The 21,732-nt window shown below is 49.4% G+C and overlaps 1 protein-coding gene across 19 annotated transcripts in view; it reads left to right on the forward strand.

The window, feature by feature from the left end:
- The first annotated feature begins 4,077 nt into the window (after window positions 1–4,077).
- The window catches only part of RNF152 (ring finger protein 152), a 202,147-nt gene continuing 184,492 nt past the window's right edge, over window positions 4,078–21,732 (forward strand). For 18 of the 19 annotated variants that reach the window (XR_013376087.1, XR_013376095.1, XR_013376098.1 and 15 more), the window contains exon 1: window positions 4,078–4,185. The gene's annotated coding sequence lies outside the window, so the exon portion shown is untranslated. Of the gene's footprint in view, window positions 4,186–5,307; window positions 5,451–21,732 lie in introns of those variants that run through there. The other variant, XR_013376066.1, reaches the window with a different exon arrangement.

Consider the following 21,732-nt stretch of genomic DNA (forward strand, 5'->3'; position numbering starts at 1 on the left):
ATGTCTGAGTTTTATATGTTAAAACTGCAGCTTGAAATCAAATTACAGTAATAGTTGTGCACTTAAAAACAAGTGGATTTTATGGTTTGTAAATTGTACCCCAGTAACGTTGTTTGAAAATATTGAAGGAGCACCCCATGGTGAGCCAGCTTTCACATGCTGTCAATGATAAGCCAAGGAAGCATATTTAACCAAACACATTATCATCCTTCCTAATAGATGTTTAAACCAAATTGATTTGTGTGAAATAGCAGAAAACATACATATATATCTATGGGTCTCTGTCCCCAGGTCCTGGCACAGAGCTCCTGAAACCCTTGTAATGTCCTAAGTGATAAGAGCACCAGGAGCATCATCTATTCTAATAGTTGGCCTTTGACCCCAGTTCCTGACACGGAGTTCCTACACCCCTGAGAATTTCCTGGGTGATAGGAATGTCTTTTGTTCTAATGAAGTGGCTCTCGGTGGGCTCCTTGGGTGAGTGCCCAGAAAGACCAGACTGGGATGAGAAGCTTGGGATGTTCAGCCCCATTTCCCCTTCTCCAGAAAGGGAAAAGCAGCTGGACATGGATTTAATAAATGGTCCTTCATGCCTGTGTGATGAAGCCTCCATAAACATCCCCAACGGACAAAGGGCGGAGAAGCTCCCAGCCCCTTCCCACCTTCCTTGCCCTACGCATCTCTTCTATCTGGACGGTCATCAGGATCCTTTATCATGTCCTTTTATAGTAAACTGATAAAGAATAAGTAAACTTTTCCTGAACTCTGTGAGTCACTCTAACCGATCAGTTAAACCTAGGGAGGAGGTGATGGGAACCTCTGTTCTATGTCCCATCGGTGGTCGGATGCACAGGTGACACCCTGGACTTGGAATCGGCATGGGGGACAGGGCAGCAGTGTTGTAGGACTAAATCCTTAACCTGTGGGATCTGCCCGTCTTCCAGGTAGTGTCAGAATTGAGTTAAGTTGTAGGACGCCTAGCTGGTGTCACAGAGCATTGTCTGTTGTGGGGGAAAAAACCCCACACCTTTGGTGACCAGAAGTGTCATGAGCCTGAGATCACGACCCAAGCTGAAACCAAGAGTCTGACGCTTAAGTGACTGAGCCACCCAGGTGCCCCAAGATCATCACATTCTTTTGTGGAAGGTCATCCCTAATAGAAGGGCTGTTCCTGGTATTATGGGGTCATCTTTATCTCAGAGCCTCCCAGGTTCTCAGAGGTCTAAGGGCCTAGGCCAATAAAACATTTGTTGGGTGCCTGTGCTCGATGCTGTGGGTACAAAGATGAGAGCTCATCCCTGTCTGCATTTAAACAGCTTTGCTTCAACCTCAGGTGAATGTTTCTGGTCTGACTGACCTTGCGACCCAGTCCTAGTATCTCAACCTTTGCCCGTGGGAAGTACAGACCTACTCTTGTGCCCCGTCAGATAAGGGCAAGTCTTTCCCCGTTTAGGGCCTGCCTCGCTCCCTCACTTCCTGCAGCACGCTCCTGAAGGGGCACCTCCTCACCGGGGGCCCTCCCTGCCCACCCAACTGAAATTTTAGCCTCCCTCCCACTCAGAGACTTCATCACCCTCCTTCCTGCTTGCTTTGCTCCCCTTTCCCTTTTCACCCCCCCCCCCCCGTCACACAGTTTATTTTACTTATATTCCTTCTGTTGTATGGTCTCTGCTTTCTCTTTTTTTAAAAAAGATTTTATTTATTTATTCATGAGAGACAGAGAGAGAGAGAGAGAGGCAGAGACACAGGCAGAGGGAGAAGCAGGCTCCCTGCAGGGAGCCCGATGTGGAACTCGATCCCAGGACCCTGGGATGACAACCTGAGCTAAAGGCAGATGCTCAACCGCTGAGCCACCCAGGTGCCCCTCTGCTTTCTCTTCTAGAATGTGTGTTCTGTGAGGGAAGGACCTTGGGTCTGTTTTCTTCTCTGTTCTGATCCTGGGGCCAAGTTCCTGGTACACAGTCCATACTCCAGGAATAATGTGTTGAATGAATTCATGAATACTGATCTTTATCTTGCTCCCCGGTGCCGGAGCCCATCCCAATCACCCTAGTTCTTCAAGACCTGGGACGCTGCCTCGGGCCCATCTCACTCCCACTTGGTGTGAGTGGGAGGCCAGGAGCTCCGGCCACGCTGCCCGCCGGCCTGCAGCTCCGATCACTGCCCGGCTGCAGCTGCCCTGCTCCCGGGACTGCCTCCCCGAAGAATCTGTCCAGACATGTCATTGCCTGTTTCTCCCCTGACTTGATCGGTTGCTGCCTGCCCCCAACTAGTCTCAGAACTGGCCTATCCCAGTCTGCCCCAGTTAATTAACCTTCTCTACGTGAAGGCTTTACAAGACTGGACGGAAGGCAGAGAACACCCATGATGTTGTGTGAATCAAAATATACCAGCCAGCAGGACTGACTGAGTAAGGATGGAAGTTACCCCACACCAGGCTGAATGCTTGAATCCTCCCAGAGGATTGTTTTGAAAACACAAGAAAAAAGAGAGTTTAAATATTTTGGAATAATTACTGGTCCCTGAAATTAGCTTCTTAAAAGTAGTCTTTAGAGTCACTCTTGTATCATCATAATATTTACAGGCTAAACTGTCCTAGTGAAATTTCGGGGTGTGATAACTCACCATCCTATTCCAAGCTCCTGGTCAACATCAGAGTTTTCAATACTCTCATTAGCTTCTCATTAAAAAAAAAAAAAAAAAAAAAGCCCTAAATTGGAGGCCAAAAATAAAGACTTCTACGGTCTTCTGCTTCAGGCATACCTGAGGCTTTTCAGACACGCAGCTAGCTTTCACTCCTGCCAGGTGCACAGTGAGGTTACGACTTCAGAGGACAAAAGGACATTTGGAGCTTAAGAGAGGACTGACACCCATCAAGCTATAAAGCTATAAAGCTGTCTCTTGGTGACCGATTTCTGTAGGTGCTTGGTGACAACACATTTGGAAACACTGTTAACAGGTTTTACTTGTGGAACAAGACAAGGACGGCCAGTTGAGTACATTTTGAGTTTTACTAGGTCATCAGAGCCCCCCGAGGGTTGGCGGGGTTTCCTTTTCATTTTCTTGGCAGAAGCACTTCAGCGAGCTGCTGGGAAAGGTCAGAACGGGAGCTCGCTCTTTGTGGACGAGACAGCAGAACGTGGAGCCGGCTCCGTTCCAGCCGCCAGGGAAAAGGCTGCGAGCTCTGTTGTTGGACTCAGGGCCGCTCGGTTAACCGGGCTGCTGGAGGTCCAGGCACATTGGTAGGCTTAGCTTTACCAGACTCACAGAAGAGAGTTCTGGATCTTCATTCTGCAAGGAAATCCTCTATCAAGGCACCAAGGAGCATGGGTACCACCCTCTGCCAGCGACCCCCCGTCTTCCATTCTTCAATTTTGCAGTCAACCCAAGAGGCAAGGGACCCACGTGTTTACATTTTCTAGGAGGAACTAGTCATTCTAAGCATCTTCCCTCGGCAGGAATTGGGTTTCAGGGTGGAGAAGAAGGTGGGCCCCGTGGGTCGCACCCGCCGCAGAACCTCAGGGCGCGCAGCTCTCCCCCGCCCCGGGAGCCAGGCGGTGGGGCGTCCACTCGGTCTTCCCCTTCCCAAAAGCAGGACCGCTCCCTGCTTGGATGATGCGAACTTTCAGGGGCAGCCAAAAAGTATCTCTAGCGGCGGCGCGGGTGCCAGGGCAGGTTCTGGAGCCGCAACGCGTGGACCCCGGGCCGGGTTCCGGGGCCTCCTCTCGCACCTGCTCGCGGCTCAGGTCCCCGCGCGCTGGGGAGGCCCCGTCCAGGTCCCGGCGAGGGCGCACGTGGGCACGGGGTGGGCGGCTCCTCCGTCGGGGGTGGGGGTGGGGGTGGGGGTGCGATCGCGGGCGGGCGGGCGGGCGGGAGGACAGACCGACGTCCAGGACCGGCCGCCGCAGGGGGGTGGAGGGGGCGGAGCCGCCGGGAGGGGCGGTGCCGCGGGGCGCGGAGCCCGGCCTCCCGCCCCACCGCCCTCGGTGCCGGAGCCTGGGCGGCGACACAAAAAGCTCGGGTCGCAGCCGAGCGCCTGGCGGCGGGTCCGGCCGGGAGCGCCGAGGGCGGCGGGCAGGTGGGCGCCTCCCGAGCGGGGCCGGGCGCGCCGGGACCACCCCGCGATGCTGCCGCCGCCGCCGCCGCCGCCTCTGTGGGGAGCGCCCGAGCCCGCTGCGGAGAGAGGTCGGTGACTTTCGGTTCGCTCTCGGCCCCGCACCCCCCACCCCGGGCCGGGCCGGGCCGGGGCGGGGCGGGGCGGCGGGAGGGGCGCGCGGGGAGGGGCGCGCGGGGAGGGATGCCTGCGCCCCCAGGGCGGCCGCGCCGGGGCCGGGGGCGCGGGGCAGGGGACCCGCCGCCGGGTGTGTGGGGCTCCCCGGGGCAGGGGATGGGGGCGGGCCGCGGGGGCCCGGGGAGGGGCTGCGGGGCGCCGGGGCGCCGGGGCGGGGGTCCCCGGAGTTGCGTTCCTCGCGAGCGCCGGCGGAGTTGGGCTGGCGGCCGGGCGGGGGAGCGGCGCTGCCGGCGGCCCGGCCGAGTCCTCGGATGCCCCCTGGAGCTCCAGCCCCGCGAGCGCGCCCCGGAGGGTGCACGTGCGCGCGCCCCGGCCGCGCCCCCCGGCCCCCGCCCGCACGCGCCCGGCCGCGCCCCCCGCCGCCCCCCCGCCCCCGCCGGCCCGGGCGAGCAGGTCCCCACGCCCCAGAAGTTGCCCTCGCGCGCCGCTCGGCGCCCCGGGAACCCCTCTGGGGGGCGGGTAGGGGAGCGGGAGCGGTGGCGGGCCGGAGGTTGGGGGTCTTTTGTGCGCCCCACGTGCCCCAGCCCTGCTCCCGGAGGGCAGCGGCAGGACAAAGCAGGACGCGTGGGGCGCCTCGGGGGGCGGGGGCGGGGCGGGGGGGCGCGCGGTGTGGGGCGGAGCAGAGCGGCCGGGCGGGGACGCGACCCGGGGGCGGCGGGCAGGTGCGCGGTGCGGCGCGGGCGCGTGTGTCGGGGCGGGGGCCCGGCGCCCCGCGTGCCCGTAGCCCCCCCGGGCGCTGGCACATCTCGCTCGCGTGTCTTTGCCCCGAGATGCTCTTCTTCGCCCCCTCGTGCGGCTTGCTTCTGGCGGGGTTACACTTGCCGGTGGAGGAGAACTTGGGGGCGGGGGGACTGCAGCGGAGGGGGAGGAGGGGGTATTTAGCCCCGGGAGGCAATTAGGCGGCGTTACGCCCCCTCCGCGGCCGGCGGGCCCCGCGCCCCCCCCCCCCCCCCCCCCGCGGCAGCCGGGGACGCCGCCTGGATGCCTCTCCCGGCTGCGCGAGCCTGACCCTTCCTGCGCGGGCTTCACTGCAGGCTGAACAAAGCTCAAGCTCAATTGTGCTTCCTGCTTGTCAGCCTCTTGCCTCCCAAACGCGTTACCATTTCCACTTGATGTCATCACGCAGGAGGGGGTGAAAGGGCCTCGGTGACAGCTTCAGGTAACCCCCAGCAGCCTGGGTAGCCGCCGGGGTGTCTCGGGGTCATTGGGGCCAACGGCGTCTGCACGGGGCCGCTCGGGTTGCTTTCTGCACCACCCGTCGCTTTCCTGCCGGTGTGGACAGCGGGGGGCTGCCGCTGCCTCCCGGTCCTGAGGAGGAGACTGCAAATGCCTCGAAACCTTGCTTTGGGAGAAGTCGTTGAGGGCAGGGGTGCCTTTGGGCTCGAATCCGTTCCCCCCGGTTTGCACTGCTGGGAATTTGGATGCGTGGAGTACGGAGGCAATTGTATCCGGGCTTGGGGTTTGGATAGGTGCCTGCTTTCTTATCTGTAGTGATATGTTTTGGCTTCGGTCTGTTCGTGGCTATCGCTTGTTGAAAAGGTATCATCGTCAGGCCGATTATAAATTTGACCAGCGCTCAATTAGGGCATTGGTCAGATGTAGTAACCTTCTTATGAAATAATGCCTGTCCTGCAAGCCTTCATTGTAATAGTGTTTGCAATCTCGGGAGGGACGTGCCAGCAGCAAGTTACTGGGAGGTGGAACCGAGGGCGGCGGGGAGAGCAGAAAGCCACCAGAAGCAGAGCTTTAGTTAAGTTTCCATTTACATAGCCATGAACCATTAGGCTCTCAGTCTGCATTTTATCTTTAGGTTGTTTGGTTCTTGTCCAAAAACTCTGGCCTGCCCCTTTCTTTCCAAGGATAGTTCTGTTTCCATGTCAGCCTAACTCAGTCTGGGGTTATCTTGATGGAGCACAATGAAAACGTCACCTTCAGACGTGTCGGATCACCTTGGCATTGGCATTGTCTCCTAGAGGGCAGAGTCCTGGCACCCCGCACACCGAGCCGGGAAGGAGGATGCTTATGGAGGTGGACTCAAGGTTTATCTTGTAGGAAGAAGGGATCACTGAGGGCCCAAGGCTCCTGGTGCTCTCTCTGGCACTGCAGCAACAGCAGCGCTGTGTCTATGGCAGGCTGTCCCCTCGCCATCCGCCCCCCCCCAACACCTCTGCACCCCCACCCCAAGCCCTTGAAAAATAAAATTAAAAAACTTGAAGGGTTTGTCATTCACCTCTAGGGGAGTCCTGAAAGGTGACTTTACAAAAGCCCAAGTGCCACTGGCATGTGTCCTTCTACTCAGAGCATCCAGGAATCACTAGGAGAAGTAAAGGAGTTAGCTGGTCCCAGCTGAGACAAAGACCGCCGCTTTGGGAAGAGCAGATTTGCAGTGGTGCTCGGATAGAGGTATTTTGACAAGTAATTTTTTTTGTCAGCAGTAATGCAGGGTGTGTGCTGTGTTCCTGCGAGAGGAAAAGCCACGTGATGGGATAATAAGGAGTGTAATAATGCAATAGAAACAAAGGGTGTGGTTTTTTTTTTAATAGAAAAAATAATACCTCACACACAAAATTCCACATGGGAAAACAGCTGCCCGCACATGTAAATGCACGTCCAAGAACAAAGATAACCATACAGCAGCGTTAGGCTTCACTGTGGCTGTAGACTGTGTGCAGTAATAAATCATAATAAAGTGTTGTATTGATGCTTATTTTGTTTTTTTTTTAGGTGGAGGCTCCCCACCCCCAGACGTCTGCCATAGTGTGTTTAGCTGTGGGTTGGGGGAGCCCAAAGGGTTGTTAGACCAACCTTTGCCTCCAGTGCCCGAGTCCTTTCTCCACTATTTGTTTAATTCATTCAGCAGATGTTTATCAAGCACCTGATAAATAATAGGCTCTGTGAGAGATGCCCAGGGGTGGGGTGCGGGGTGGTGCTGTCTGGAGACATAAATATGAACCATCTTCAGGGAGCTTATTGAAGACTTGATTCTAATTAAGTTCCATGGAAGCTGGGGAGAGAGGAACAAAGGGTGGTATTGGACTTCCGAGGGAGGGGCATAGGATTGTTGAATGCCTCTTTCATCGGGGAGATCACTACTTCCTAAGTGACTGGACCTGTTGTCAGAAGGTGACCTTTTCTTCATGGTCTTTAAACTCTTCAGCTGAATTCCACAGGAATGTTTAGATTTCGCCATTGCTGAAAGGTCATTCTGTTTCGTTCCTTATTCCCTCAGAGTTGCTTGAACCCGTCTGTCCTGTCTGAAACCCTCTGCATTTCAAAGAATTACTCGAATTTTGAAACAAACTCTGCTTTTTTTTTTCTATTATCGGACTGAGAGAACAGCTGGGGGAGAGGCACTTTTTGCAGGCTTCTCCCTTTTTCTCCACAGTGATGTTATTGGCAGTTTAGGTTCAGTTATGCTGCAGTAAGAAATCACCTCCAGATCTCAGTGGCTAAATACAATTTCTTTCTTTCCCCTGCTGTGTGTCCAGCGTGGTCAGCAGGTAGGCCCTGCTCATCGTAGTCACTCGAAGACCCGAATCGATGGAGGTATGATCTTGAGTGTGCAGTGTGGGAAAGGAAACTGTGGAGGATCTTGCTGTGTGAGTGACATGATCAGACCCAGAAGTGACTTGCATTGCTTTAGCCAGAGCTAGTCCTGTGACCCCATTTCAATCACAGTTCAGTTTCTCTTGTCCTGAAAAAGGGGGCACTGGATATAGGTGAGCATCACTAATGACTGCTACAGGTCACGTGGCCCAGATGAGGTTATAGAGTGTGTTCCCGTGGGGCTAGCTCATGCTTTGTAGACACTGGATATTACGTGAGTATCAAGTGAAAGAATGAATGATAAATATCTTCAAGGCTCTGGTCCTACCCCAACGTGGTATTTACTGATATGTTGGTATTATATTTACTAGCATGATTGTACACTGATCATCAAATAAAAAGAATTAACAGTGTTCTCTCTTGTTGCCTGTTTTAGTAGTTGTTTATTCTGAAGTTCTAGGGCAGGAGATCGTTCTAGGGTTAGTTCTAGGAGGTTCTGTGCTTAGCATTATGTAATAGAGAGCTGGTACTTACAGACCTTCTTTTCCTCACCATCTGCCTCTCGTCTAAGACTTCCTGAGTTCGTTTGGAACAGCCTGGGGTAGAAAAGGAGTGGCAGTGGGCCTAGTGTCACACGGGGGGGCGGCCTCCCACAGCAAAGATCACAGGGCCACAGAGGAGACTTCACGAGGGGACAGGAACGTGCGTAGGGTGGCCTTGAGTCTCCCCCTTGTTACTCCGATGTTTAGAAAAAAAGCATTTTGGACGAGGGGCATTTTCTGGTCACAGGCTCAGCAGAACACCCAGAGTTCTGGGACATTCATGCTTCCATCAGCAAATCCTGTTGACAACCAGGGTGATAAGTTTTCAAGCCTTCCATGTTGCCTTGTCCCTAAAAATACTTGGATGCTGAAGAATAGGTGTTGCGAGGGTCGGTGGATTAAGTAGTTGGTGGCTCGTAGAGAGATTTTGCTGTAGGAGGGGCTGGTTACTCAAACAGCTCTGTTCATGTTGTGATAAATGCAGGCATGGATTGGAATTTTTAGGATTAGAGAAGTACCTTCAGCCGAAGTGTGGAATTTATTTTTTTTAAAGATTTTATTTATTTATTCATGAGAGACACAGAGAGAGAGAGGCAGAGACACAGGCAGAGGGAGAAGCAGCTTCATGCAGGGAGCCCGACGTGGGACTCGATCCCACGTCTCCAGGATCACGCCCTGGGCCGAAGGCGGCGCTAAACCACTGGGCCATTGGGGCTGCCCCGAAGCGTGGAATTTAACCGAATAGTATGGCTCTGGCTCAGGGATCACCTTGCTGAAGCCACTTTTATAAAGCAGCTCTCCCTAGCCAGGTGGTAGGGTGGGATGACAGCGGGCCCGAGTCACAGTGACTAGGGGACTTCGAGTCACAGTGACTCGGGGACGTCCGCCTTTGCCTAAGAATGCGGAGGCTGCCCTCTGCTCCCCTCGAGTGACAAAACATTGCACCCCAAGGGAGGGAAAGCTGGAAGCGAGTGGCTGAGAAGCCAGCTGGGAGCACCACCGGGAGCACCACGTAGAGCCCATCGGAGACCCCGAGCCACCCGGGGGGCGGTTCAGCGGTGTGGGGTTGGGCTGAGGGCGTTAAGTCCAGAGGAACTAGTCTTGAAATCTATTTGAGAAGCTCCAGAAGACACTTCTGTATTATGTTTGGCCTCCGAGTGCCCGGCCCTTGAACTTCATAATGAACTTGGCCGACCAGGTGGGGGACACTTAAGGGGTGAATGAGGTGCCCGGCCGGCCGAGGTAACCTCCAGAAGCCCGGAGGGAGGTGGGCGGGGGCCTTCCTGCTCCTCTCCTGGCTTCGTGAGCTACCTGTGTCCCGGCGCCCGCCTTAGGGATGGAAATCACCATTTGGATGAAAAGAATACTCCTTTTAGGTTTAAGGATTTTTATTTTTTATTATAGTTTTTTTTTTTAAGATTTTATTTATTTGTTCATGAGAGACACACAGAGAGAGGCAGAGACATGGGCAGAGGGAGAAGCAGGCTCCCTGCAGGGAGCCCGATGCGGGACTCGATCCCAGGATCCTGGGATTGGGACCTGAGCCAAAGGCAGATGCTCAACTGCTGAGCCCCCCCCGGGTGCCCCATGTTTAAGGATTTTTAGGAAAATTTCTGGTTGACTTGCTGTCATGGGGAGACTGAAGGCCAGCAGCCTTGCAAGGCCAAGCAACTTGCAGACAAGGTGACTTGTTTCTCCTTTGGGTGGTCCTTGGAGCCTGTGGTTTTCCGGCCTAGAGCCTATGTGGCTGTGGAGACCTGGAGTCCATTTGTTTGGTAGAAATTTTTTTGTGGGGCTCCCATGATCTGCTGGGAGCGGAGGCCCTGAGTAGGGCAGGACGCCTTCTTTCCACTGGATCCACTTCTTCGTGCACACAGGAGAGTCCCTGCGAGCATCCTGCGTGATAAAAGCTATTCTGACGTCACACAGGCTTGCTGGGCTGCCAGACTTCACCAGGGAAGGTACTGACCCAACGCAGGGGGGCCGCTGGGAGGGGCAAAGATGTGGGGCCATGGTCTGTGCTGGGATTTTTCTTTCTAGTCTCTCTTTCCTACCTTCCAAGGAAATGTAACTTCCCAGCCTTGCTTTCCGTTTATAAGCCCGGATCAGCACGCTTAAGACACTCCTCACTGGAGTTCTACAGGCATTGAGGAGATTTTGGCAAAAGCACTGATAGATACCATGGAAATAGGGAGCATTCTATTTTATTTTATTATTTTTTGATTTTATTTATTCATGAGACACAAAGAGAAAGAGGCAGAGACACAGGCAGAGGGAGAAGGAGGCTCCATGCAGGGAGCCTGACATGGGACTCGATCCCAGGTCCCCAGGATCAGGCCCTGGGCCAAAGGTAGTGCCAAACCGCTGAGCCACCCGGGCTGCCCCATTTTAAATTTTTATTTAAAAGATTTTATTTATTTATTCCTGAGAGACACACAGGGGGTGGGCAGAGACACAGGCAGAGGGAGAAGCAGGCTCCATGCAGGGAGCCTACGTGGGACTCGATCCCAGGTCCCCAGCATCACGCCCTGGGCCGAAGTTGGCGCTAAACCGCTGAGCCACCCGGGCTGCCCAGGAGCATTCTTAATAATACTGGAATTGTGCTGATGAACGTGTGAACTGTCCCTCTCTAGTGACAGTTCCTCTGTCTCCCTCCATTTCCCTTCCCTCCTGCCACATCCCAGCTGAGGACTTTATTTCTCTCTGGACCGTGAGTGGGTACGTTTACCTCCTGGCTTTCCCTCCACGGTCCCTGTTACGATGCTGATACCCTGAGGACAGTGGGCCATTTTAGCTGTTCATTCTCTCCCTCGATACTTCTCAGTGGCTTCTGTCTTTTGGGGATGCAGTTCGTATTTTGTAGTCTTCCCTTGAAAGCTTTCCCCACCTGGACCCAGGCTTCCTGTCCATTGCTGGCTTCGGCTCTGCCCGACTTTAAAATGCTACATTCGCTGGGCTGGTTAACCCACTCTTTCCCAGAAATGCTTTGCATGGCTTGTTTTAAAATTCTGGAATATTCTGTGGCCTACAACATCCTCTCCTTATACTCTGCTTTATTAAAGGTGTGACTTGGGTCTTAAGTCTTCTAAAAAAATGTTAATTCTGTTGCTTTAGCCCATAGCAATCCTTTGCTCCTCCAAAGTTCTCTGACAGAATTGCCTTCATCTCTCATTTTGTTCAAGAAAGTCATTCATTCTACAAAGGGCACTTATCATACATAGATGGCCTTGTATTATCACCTAAGATTGAGGGGCCCCCTTCCCTCCTCCCTCCCTCCCTCCCTCCCTTCCTTCCTTCCTTCTTTCCTTCCTAGATTTGGTCTATTTATTTGAGAGAGAGAGACCAAGAGAGAAAGCATGAGCAGAGGGGAGGGGCAGAGGGAGAAGCAGACTCCCCACTGAGCACGGAGCCCAACATGGGATTGGATCCCAGGACCCCGTGATCATGACCTGAGCCGGATGCAGATGCCTAACTGACTGAGCCACCCAGGCGCCCCAGTCTTTTTCTGTTTACCTGCAAAGAACAGAAACCCACTCAAACTAGTTCACAAAAGGATGCGAATGGAACTTTTCTAGTCACTGCTCAGCTGGAGGAAAGGGTGAGGAATCCAGTTTCCTCCAAGGGGGCCTTGGAGCTGGAGGACGTAGGGACTGAAACCAGGAAGATCTCATTTCTCTTGCTCCTTGGAGATGAATACTGGATGAGGTTTGAACCTATTTTGTATTCCCCACCATGTGTGTACAGCATAAGGGCTCAATAAATACTCAATCATTGATGAATCTTTGACAGCACAGAAATGATTTTGACCTACAGTGATAAAGGAATTATAGATGCTTTTGGCCATAGACTTAAAAGGAAGTTAAGAAAGAAACTTCTTTTTCCTGATTTCATTTATTTATTTGAGAGAGAGAGAGAGAGAGAGCACACACAAGTGGAGGTGGGGGGGGGTGCGTCGGGAGGAGAGGGAGAGGGACAAGCAGACTCCCCACTGAACGCACAGCCCAACTCCAGGCTCTATCCCAGGACCCTGAGACCATGACTGGAGCCGAAATCAAGAGCTGTCCACCCAAACGACCGAACCACCAAAGAACTCAAGGGGAAACTTATTTTTAAGAGCTTCCCCTACTTGCATTAATCGTGATTAAATATTGGATCAAATGGGAGTTGCCAGGCTGCAGGTGCATTTCAGTGGTTGGGAAGTGAATCTTCTTGTTGAGGGTCATCCCTCTAACAAAATGAATTGTTATTGGTAGTCTGTTTTTCACCCTCAGTTTGTCTGCTTCTTCCAAAATGACAGCACAACGCACAAAAACATCTTCTACTTGGGGACATATGGGACTTTACGTCCCACAGTCTCAAGAAGCAGACTGTGCGGTTTGGGCTTGACCCCAGTGGATGACAATTGTCCACCACTGGCTGGCATAGCTCCCCTCGTAATTAGCTTGTAGCCATAAATGCCTTTGTGATAGACATCTGGTTTGCTCTACCTCTTTTGATTTTGGAATATTCATTCACATGATAGAAACTCTAACCCTCAGAATGCTTGATCATTACTAATGGCATTATTATGAAAGAGGAAATGTGTTTAGCTGCTTGGAGAGAATGGCCACGAATACATTAACATCAAAATAATGTTCTCAGTTTGAGGGATAATGAGTGGAGCTGAGATAAATGTCTCAAAAACAAAGTATTTGGTGTGATAGTCTTTTCCAGTTGTATTGCTCTGGGCTGGGTTTGTAAATTGCTTCCTTACAGATTAATATGAGGTTAAAGGTGGTTGCAGAGAATGTGGATGGATCTCTGTACCTTGTTTAGAGAAAATGCCCTTTTGTTGCATGAGACATAAGGACTATGGTCATTTTAAGTGAGTAATAGCTAATTCAACTACATAGGTAGAGAACCACCTTTATCAGGGGTAAGTGCTTGGCCATCTGGTCCTACTTCGTCATGTTAACACTTAAGAAATCTAAGGTAGGAATCCATCTAGTCACCTCTGGTGATGGGTAAAATAGCATTTGAAACACTGAGAATCAAAAAAAAAAAAAAAAAGAAAAGAAAAAAGAAAAAACAATGAGCTGAACAAAAGAAACCCTGAGAATCAATGATTTAAACTCCATATTAGGTGTAACATCGTATAAAATTTATTCAAAAATTCAGCGCTTACCATTTGCTAAGAACAATTCTAAGTAAAATCCTTGCTTTGCCTTAGCTTAACTTACAAACTTCTAATTAATTTGGTTTTCTGCCTTTTTATTTTTTTGCAATGTCAAAGCTAAAAGGGAATAGAATAAAAAAAATGTATCTGATACTGTTCTCTCTCAATTCTTGATCTGTTACCATACATACCCACCTTACTTGATCCTCATTCAACTGAGTGATGAAAAACATGGAATTAAAAAAAAATATTTTATTTGTTTATTTGACAGAGAGAGAACGAGAGTGCATAAGCAGTGGCAGGCAAAGGGAGAGGGAGAGAAGCAGGCTCCCCCCTGGGCAGAGAGCCCGATGTGGGGCTTCATCCCAGGACCCTGGGATCATAACCTGAGCCGAAGGCAGACACTTAACTGAGCCACCCAGGAGCCCCCCAAAACATGGAATATTTGAAGCAAGATGGGTTCGGGTTCAAGTGTTGGCTCTGCCATAATGACCTTGAGTAAACAAAGTCTGACTGGGCTTTGGTGTCTTCATCTGGAGAATGGAGGACAGTCAACCTCATTGAGTTATATGAGAGTAAGTTGAATCATTTACATAAGATGCCTTGGCATATTGCCCTGTGCGTTGTAAAAGCTGCATAATGGCAACTATTATTAATGTCCCTTTTATTCAGCATCTACCACCCACCAGTCATGGTGTTGAAATCTGGAAATCTTGGGATGAGTAGCTGTGCTCTAAACTGAAGAAGCTCTTTAACTAGCCACGAAGATAACCACGTCCAAATAATTACAGCCTTTGGCATTTTTATGAGGATATGCTTTGTATGTCATGTCATCGGAGTCTTGTTGTTGGAGAGTCTTTGTAAAACTTTGCTTAAATGGTGTGGAGTTTAAAATGATAGGCCTTCTGGGGAAGAAGCTGGAGGATGCCGAAAGGCTCTGGGACAGCCTGCAGGCGATCAGGCCTTCTTCCTCAAAGAGCACCAACCTCCTTTCCTCCGTGGCCTCACTCCTCCCAGCCAAGGCAAGGGTCCGGTTTCTTGCGGGGTAAGATGACCCACTGACTCCACTTGTCAGGACTATGAGGATACCCAGGTTGAGGGGCATTCTGTTTTAAAACCAGAACAGTCCCAGGAGACCCAAGATGAGTTTAGGGGTCCTCTCCTTCCTTGTTCTGTGGTTGTTGTTGTTGTTGTTTTTAGCCTCCCGAAGCTAATGTGGACATTCCACATGGTTAGAGATGCAATCACCATCAGAAAAGAGGCAGAAGAGAACAGGACGGAGATACCTGCAGAAGGCCACGTGGCTTTGTCAGTCCTTTGACTTATGAATGTGCTTTTGGGGATAGGATCTTTATTATTATTGTTATTTTTATTAAAGAAGAGGTTTCTTTAGCAAAGGCAAGAGAGGAAACTAGAGTTAGACAATATATCCATAAAGTTAAGGGGATCTTTTAAAAATGCTCTTTAAGCTGTAGTATTTGCTGTGCCTGGTAGGGTTGCTGCGCAGGGCTTGGTTGGTACACCATAGACATTCAAGAAATACTTGTTGAAGGAATGGTGGAATTTAATCTTGAGAAATAACTTTGAGAGCTAGGGTCCAATTCAGAGCTGGGTTGCTGCTGATCGTTGCAGGATTTCAGTCTGGTCCCTCTGATGGCTAACTTGAAAATGCATGACCCTGTATCTGCTCTGGGTTCCTCACTGTGCTGATATCTGGAGTGTAATTATGTAGGAGCTTTATTTATTTATTTATTTATTTATTTATTTATTTATTTATTTATTTATTTTAAAAATTGTATTTATTTATTCATGAGAGACAGAGCGAGGCAGAGGAAGAAGCGGGCTCCCTGTGGGGAGCCGGATGTGGGACCCCAGGATCATGGGCTGAGCCAAAGGCAGACACTCAACCACTGAGCCACCCGGGCGCCCGAAGCTTATGCTTTTCTTGACAGTTTTTGTTTTTTTCTTCTTCTTGATGGAACCATGCGACACCAGCCGATGAGTCGCCTTGTCTTTCGTCTGCAGCTGGGATGCTTCTGGAACGTGCACGTGTTGTGAACCTAACGGTTGTGTGAAGGGAGTGCTTGTGTACACAGTGCCCAGTGCGTTCCTCCTCCGGTTAAGGGAGCTTTTTCCTGATGCGTCTGTTCTTTCCACGGGGGGGTTGGGAAGGGAAGCGGGCCTAGCTCCATACTACTGAACCCAGACTCCCAACTTGCTGGCATTTTCTCCTCCTGAATCTCCATTACTAACACATGGGATTGAAGGCAACTGATAAGGCCCTTGGATAAGCCACAGATTTTTCTGGTCTTTAGCTGATGGCTCCAATGATAACCCTTTGTGTTCTGTTTCTTTTTGGGAAGTGTAACTATTTATCTGGGGATGTTAGGACCTGCAGCAAATTGCCAGAAACAGTAATTAGTTTGCTAGTTCTGCAAACCTCATGCACATAGCACCTGAGGGCAATTGCTAGACATTTACGTCACTCTTTCAACTCGGATTCCTGTGTAATCACTATGCACACCGAGAAATCATATTCATTTCTGTTCCTGATAAGCCAGATTTCTTCAGGGCCTGTTGCTTCACCTGAGAAAAAGGTAAATGGTTTGTCTACGGAAGGGGAAACTCACAAGCAAGCAGAATTCATTTTATAAATTGCCGTTATTTCTACACACAAATGCTAAATATTAGTTGACAGGAGTTAGTGGGGTTCTTTTGTGTTTTTGTTTTTTTTGCAGAATCACTCGTTTACTTTTTTTATTTCCCCCAATGGCAGAGTCAGAGCTATCAAAAATTACTTGTTCACACGCCTCCAAGTTTATGTCAAAATAATAAAGTGTTTGAGAATTGCATCTAGGGCGGTCATTCTTCCCAACACGAAGTTCTTTGATTTGCAAGAAAAAATGTCTTCACTACGAAGTTAAAAGGAATATGTTAGATTTTACCCCAGATTTATGACACCTTATTTGTGGAACCGGTCCACGGAGGTGTCAAACCCTCTCTTTAATGTGCTTCTTAAAATAACATTCGCAGGAATCAAGGCCAGTCTGGGAATGGAAATTGAAAAAGAGATGCTGTCCGGACAATTTAGAATTCCTTGTAAATTAAGAGGGCAGTGATAATCAATTTTGAAGCATAAATGGGATCCGGCCTCTGTCATCTGGTTGCCTTGGCTTTCATTTTGTTCCTTGTCCTTGACTTGCTGCAGAGGGCAGAGCCATTCGATTCCGTGGCCACCCTGAGTAGAGGTGAATGGGGCTTCATGTAGATGTTCACTTTGGGACACCCCAAAAGTGGGTTGTTCCCCACAGTTCTCAGCATAGGAGGGAGCACTTCTGCACCGGCTGATGCTCCTCTGGGTTCCAGAGTCCACTTCTCTCGGTTTAGCGTCTCCTTTGAGATTCTGACTTGGAAAGAAACAAATTTCTTCCCTTTATGAGGCTTTTTAGTGCTAGGTGACTGGTGTCGTTCGATATAATCTATAGTACTTAACAGCTAAATACACTTTGTTTTCCCAGAGCGGATCACAGCGAAAATGAGAAAAGGAGAGAGAGGGACAACGGTTTGAGGGAGGAAAAGTGAGTTAAGCGACTAGTGGGGTAAATAATTGTGTAGGAGTGTGGTATTTTTTTTAACTCAATTTTAGCTTCAGAATTAAGAACAACTGTTGTTTACATGGTGATATTGACTTCATAATTAAAAGCATCTTGCCCAAAGCAAACCGACGTTGTTATTAATAATGCATGTTCTACAAAATGACATGGAAGTTTATCAGATGTTTCCCTTCCCAAACTGTGTTGGATTCCACAGTGTATTTCTGGGGGAGGGTGGGGGGGTAACTATAGTACAGAGATAACAGGTAACGTTTATTATGTGCTTCAGGCTCAGTGCTAACTGCTTTAAGCGTGTTATCTGAGAGGCACTGGATCTGGAAAAGTTAGGTGACTTGCCCAAGGTCATATGGCGAGTCTATGCCAGAGCCGAGATACGAACCTGTGCGGTCTGGGCTCTTAACCGCAGCCTGGGAGCCACATTCACAGCTGGGTTCAGCATTGAAAGAAGCAATAAGTCCTTTTTTATAAGTGGGTTGGATGTAATATAAGCGATCTGACTTCTGCACTGTTCCTGGGAACAAAGATGGGAGATTTTGGTCAACATCTCCCTGAATCAGTGTGATGTTGACTTTGAGGTCCTGTGGTTTGAAAGAGTCAGTGATGAGCTCTGTTGGGAAATTTGCAGTGAGATCTCCGACTATTAGCTGAGTTTTGCCCTGTGCTAACAAGTTTCTATGTAGCTGGGTGATGTGAATTGTTTCTTGAAGGGCCACTTACCTGAAAGCCAGAGTATGTAGCTGCGAGCTTAAGACTTTCATGAATGCACTACTAAAAAAATATTGTTCGAACAAAAAAAGCATTTCTTACAACCCTTCCTCTCCCAGTTTCTGTTTTGCCCTATACCAAGAGGAGAATAAATCCTGTCCTTTCATATTGCCATTCCTTTGTTCACGTAGCTCCTTTTTCCTGGAATGTCTTTTCTTCCTGTCCTTCCCCTTCCCACAAAAACACTTTGTCTTGATGGAAAGCTGTAACTATATGCTTCCTTCCCATTTTACCTGCTTTATGGAGTCGCCTCCAACTATATCAGGAGGAATTAGCTTTCCTTCCATTTGTTCTTTTTTAATCCCACTTTCCTCTGTGTGTGATAACCCTGTATGTGGTTGCCTCCCTGCTCCACCTGAGAATTCTCTGCCTGCAGGGACCTTGTCTTGTTCAGGAGTTTGGATGAATGGATGGAGGAACGAGTGAGCAAATGAATGAACAAACTTGAAATGTGGATTTGTTGGGATTTTTTTGTTGTTGTTGTTGGGATTGATTAGAGTGTATCTTAGTGAAAAACGGTGGTAGACCTGAGCATTGACATGTCATATGATTGTGGTGACCAGAGAGATGCTTATCAGAACCTCAGCATTATTGACATTTGGACTGGATGATCCTTTGTTGTGGGGAGACTGACCTGGGCCATGTGGGGTGTTTAGTAGCATCCCTGGGCCCTACCCACGAGATGCCAGTTGCCTAGTTGTGACAATCACAGATGTCTCCAGACGTTGCCAGTGTCTCCCGTTGCCTCCTGTTGACAACCACTGTCCTAGACTACCTTCCATGTGTGGGCGGAGGGATATGTGACTGATTCTCACCATGGGATGTGTGGAAATGAGAGACTAAGAGTGGGGGTGCTTTTCCATATTTGTTCTCTTTCTGGTCTGCTGGCCAGCTACAGGGGAGCGGGGTAGAATGGCTGGGCTATGCTGAAGCCACTGGATGGAAGAAGCCATTGGATGAATAGAAGAAGCCACTGGATGGAAGAAGCCACAGCATGGAAGAAACCACAAGATGGATGGAAGAAGCCACTGGATGGATGGAAGAAGCCACAGGATGGATGGAAGAAGCCACTGGATGGATGGAAGAAGCCACAGGATGGATGGAAGAAGCCACTGGATGGATGGAAGAAGCCACTGGATGGATGGAAGAAGCCTGAATGACTGCGTGAAGCAGAACCTTGCTTACCAAGCGGCGTTGGAAGAAGGCCTGAAGAAGAGGTTACACCATGTATTGTGTTAGGCCATTGAGATTTGAGGGTATTTGTTCTGGCAATCAGTCGCCCCTTCCTAACCTTCCCTGACATTTGGATGAAAGACCTCGCAGAAGCTGCCATGCCAGTATTCCAGGTCGTGTGAAGTAAAAACACACATTCGACCATGGAAAACGGGACGAGATATTTTTGTTTGTTCTTATATAGCCTCAGCCTTAGTGCTAGAATTCTTTTAATTTCTGTATTTCGTCAGAAAATAAGATGATGGTAATTGTGAATTTGTTATTATTCCACTACTCTGACATGTGAATAATAAGCAATTTTGAGCTATAAATAATTTTAGTGAAACGTAATAAAACATCAAATGTTCCCTAGCAGGTTTCACTTCACCGTGTATGAATATGCGCCTGTAATGCAGGTTCAAGTTGAATACTTGTGGCAATTTATGTATAATGCATTTTAACATTTTGAGGGGAAAATGACAGATGTTGATACCCTAGAGTCACAGCTGTTCCCCACACCATTAATTAATAAGTCACTGTATGATGTGATGGGCTTTGAGACAGACTCTACGTGCATCGTCCAGCTGGATGCTGTGGTTTAGTGTCCTCTAAAAATCTGACCCCTGAAGCTTGCTTATCAGGCAAATTCAGTGCATAGTTCTAGATTTCTTTTGCAGCAGTGAATTGTATCTATGGTTGTATCTGCACAGAGCCACTGGCCAAAATGCCTAAGTCCAATGGTTTTGTTTGGCCCCCATCTGGATGACAACAGCAGGGTTGTTTGTGGGAGACAATGGCTGTTTGTGGGTGAGCCCTTGGGTGGCTGAAGGCTTTGTGCGTGACTCAGTGGTCGAGGTGCCTGCTCTGTTTGCACAGCATTCAATCCGTGGTGCAAAAAGCCACCCTGGTGATTTCACCGACCCGTCAGTCAGTCAGAGAATCCCTGTCAGGAAGTAGAGCAAATGTAGATGGATCATACTAAGATGGTAATGTCTCCTTTTTTAGTAAAAATCCTGTTAGGCATCTTAACTACCAAATATGTGATGCTTGTGTTTTTTGTTTTTGTGGTTTTCTTTCCCCCAGATAGAACATTTTCATAGTAATAAGACTAGTGGCATGGGGACGCCTGGGTGGCTCAGTGGTTGAGCGCCTGCCTTCAGCCCACGGTGTGATCCCAGGGTCCTGGGATCAAGTCCCACATTGGGCTCCCTGCATGGAGCCTGCCTCTCCCTCTGCCTGTGTCTGCCTCTCTCAGTGTCTCTCATGGATAAATAAATAAAATCTTTAAAAAAAAAAATACCAGTGGGATGGACAGCACCAGTTATATATATGCCAGGCTCTAAGTGATTTTGCATATAGTGCGTGCATAATTCTTACTACAGTCTGAAAGGGGAAGCACTTTCAATATCTCCATTTTAATTTGTCGCTTTACAAGAAATGGAGGCTAAATGACTTGCCCAAGGTCACAAGTGAGTAAATGCCAGAGCTTGGATTAGAACTCAGCCACCAAACAGCTCCAGAGTTGATGCTATGAGCCTCTGCAGTATGCTGCCTCGGAGTCTTCATTCTGTTCCGGAGACTCCTTTTCTCTGAGATGTTCTGTATCTTCATGAATTCAGTGAACATCTGTATATGATGGTTAAAAAGAGTTACTGATATTATTGCTTTATTTTTGGATTGTTTGAGCATAATTTCCCAATTTAGCTGTCAACTGATGCTCTTGTGTCTTCCATAACTCTTGGCACAATGCTTCCGCATAAGAAAGCACTAACTTAGCACGTTGGTTTGATTATTTTCCTACAGAGATGCTGCTTTAGGAGGTCACCTCCAGAGAAGTAAGAATATGAGTACCCAAGGAACTCACATGCCAGGTGGTAGTGGATGAAGTGGTACTGGAATTCGGAGGGGAGAGATTCCTTCCTGCTAAACGATTTAAAATGGCTTTGTGCAAGAAGTAGTATTCGACGATGCTCTTGAAGCATGGGTAGTAGTCTGGACACGTGGGTGGCGAAGTGGGCAGCAGCCAGGTGGTAGGGGAGGGTGGATTTTGTCTTCTGGACCACAAATAATGCTTTATGACTACAGCAGGCAGTATGCAAGCCGGACTGGTAGGAAAAGGAATAGAATAGCTGGTGGGAAGGAGGCCTTTGGGATTTATTTGGCAGGAAGTCATTGATGGTTTGGAGGTTGGGGAGCATGTAGGTATGAAGCTGTGCTTTTGGAAGCTTAATCTAGCAGTAATCAATATGGACTGGAAAGGACAAAGGTGGGGAGACCAGTTGGGGTCCAAAGAAGATGTAATGACAGACCTGAACCCCAGGGGGAGGGCCACAGGGATAGAAAGGATGCATGAATGCAAGAGGCGTTTCAGAGAAAAGATTACTGGAATTTTGAAGGTCAGTTGAATGAGAGGTGGGAGTTAAACAGGTTTTCAAGTCTGGGTTACTGGTTGAATAATAGTAACAAATATAAAATTACATGGAAGCGTCCAGATTTGGAAGAAGTCAATGCTCTTTGGCAATGGCATTTGGAAGAGAGGTCCGAGCTGTACCTTTGAGAGTAATCCACATCCAGATGGCCATTGTGAGTCTGAGGTTGAACCATGTT

This window comes from Canis aureus, chromosome 1 (assembly GCF_053574225.1).
Source record: "Canis aureus isolate CA01 chromosome 1, VMU_Caureus_v.1.0, whole genome shotgun sequence".
Classification (NCBI taxonomy): domain Eukaryota; kingdom Metazoa; phylum Chordata; class Mammalia; order Carnivora; family Canidae; genus Canis; species Canis aureus.